The sequence below is a fragment of the Perkinsus marinus genome (genome assembly GCF_000006405.1).
Source record: "Perkinsus marinus ATCC 50983 genomic scaffold scf_1104296959768, whole genome shotgun sequence".
NCBI lineage: Eukaryota > Perkinsozoa > Perkinsida > Perkinsidae > Perkinsus > Perkinsus marinus.
The window spans coordinates 1-1,711 of NW_003206281.1; positions in this window are offsets into that span (position 1 = coordinate 1).

The following is a 1,711-nucleotide window of genomic DNA, read 5'->3' on the forward strand; positions in this document are numbered from 1 at the left end:
TATAATAACATTTAGAGAAAATTTTGAGGAAATTTTGGAAAAGTATTTTTCGTTTCTACCCAAATTCGTATATATAAAAACCATGCTCAAAAATGTTGCAAAAAATTCTCCCTCTCCTCAGCTGAGCTCAATAATTTCCTCACTAATAATAGGATTTTATACACGAACATATACGATCGATTCACAAAGATTGACAATTTTATACATACGAATTCGGGGAGAAGTGTAGAGAAACCAAAAATATTTTTTTTGCAAATTCCTCAGAATTTTTCGTATTGTTACCATCATAGCACTGTTAGTAACCGAAATTTCCGGTTTTTTTTCAAAAAAAATTGTAAATTTCCGCACAGTGTAGATGAAGTTGTTCACTACCTTCTAAATTTCATTCAAAAATTATTATAAAAAAATTTTTTATAGATACAACTTATTTATTTTACCGATTTTTTCCACATTTTTTCGGAAATTTTATGTTTTCAGAGTTGACACGACTTGATGGTATGCCCATAAGACCCCCAACTGAGGAGGAAGTGGTTAAAATAGGTGCCGCTTTAGCGGAGCGAAGCGCTGCAGGAGTTGTAGTTTTAGCAGATGAATTGAAGAGAACACCAGAAGAGTGTTTAGTGATTGCCGCGAGGGAATCTTTTGAGAAATTCGATATTACGCACAGCGAAGATTTTCTTACTGGTGTTGACAATCCATTGATGCGATTGTTGGGATTACTCTGTGCGATAGTGCATCCAGTGGTGGCGAGTTCAGGAGCGAAAGCGGTATTGGAAAATTTGGGGAAAAAATCGGAAAATTTGAAATTTTCTGACGGGGAAATTTTGAGGGAGTGTATGAGAGGCGCGAAAATAAAAGCTGAGGAAATCAGTTCAAATTTGAAAGCGATCGATCGACGATTGTGTGATGTGTTGGAAAATCGAGTAAAACTATACGAACAACGCGTGGCTTGGTCGGAGGCTCTTGATACGGCGTTGGTTAGCGAAGCTCGAGTCGATCAAGGCGTGAGTCAAAGTAGAATAAATGTGCTGCGATTGGAAAAAGAAATGAAAAATGCGATGATGAAGAGAAACACGGAGGAGTTTGAGGAAAAAAAGGAGTGAAAAAATTGTTATTATTTGGAAAAAAATTTTCCGGGAAAATTTTGGTGTTGTGTTTTTTGTGGCGCGTGACGGTGGTTAATGTGAATCAACGCGTTAAAATATGCACATGGTCAACTTTAGTTTTCTGATTATGTTTTTATTACATTTCGAAAAATTGTTTTCTTTTCATAAATTTTCCGATTATGTTTTTATCACATATCGAAAAATTATTTTTTTCCAGAAATTTTCTGATTATGTTTTTATTACATATCGGAAAATTATTTTTTTCTATAAATTTTCTGATTATGTTTTTATTACATATCGAAAAATTGTTTTTTTCCTGAAAATTTTTTCCAGAAATTTTCTGATTATCTTTTTATTACATATCGAAAAATTATTTTTTTTCATAAATTTTCTGATTGTTTTTATCACATGTCGAAAAACTATTTTTTTCTGTAATTTTTTTCCATAAGTTTTCTGATTATGTTTCTATTGCATGTCGACTACGGCGGTCACCGCACCACGTTAGAAGTCTCCGATGAAATGAATTTTCGGGAATTTCAAGAAAAATTTTCGAAATACCGGAGTAGCTGTCGAAAACAAGTGAGTTATAATATTCGAGTTTCTCC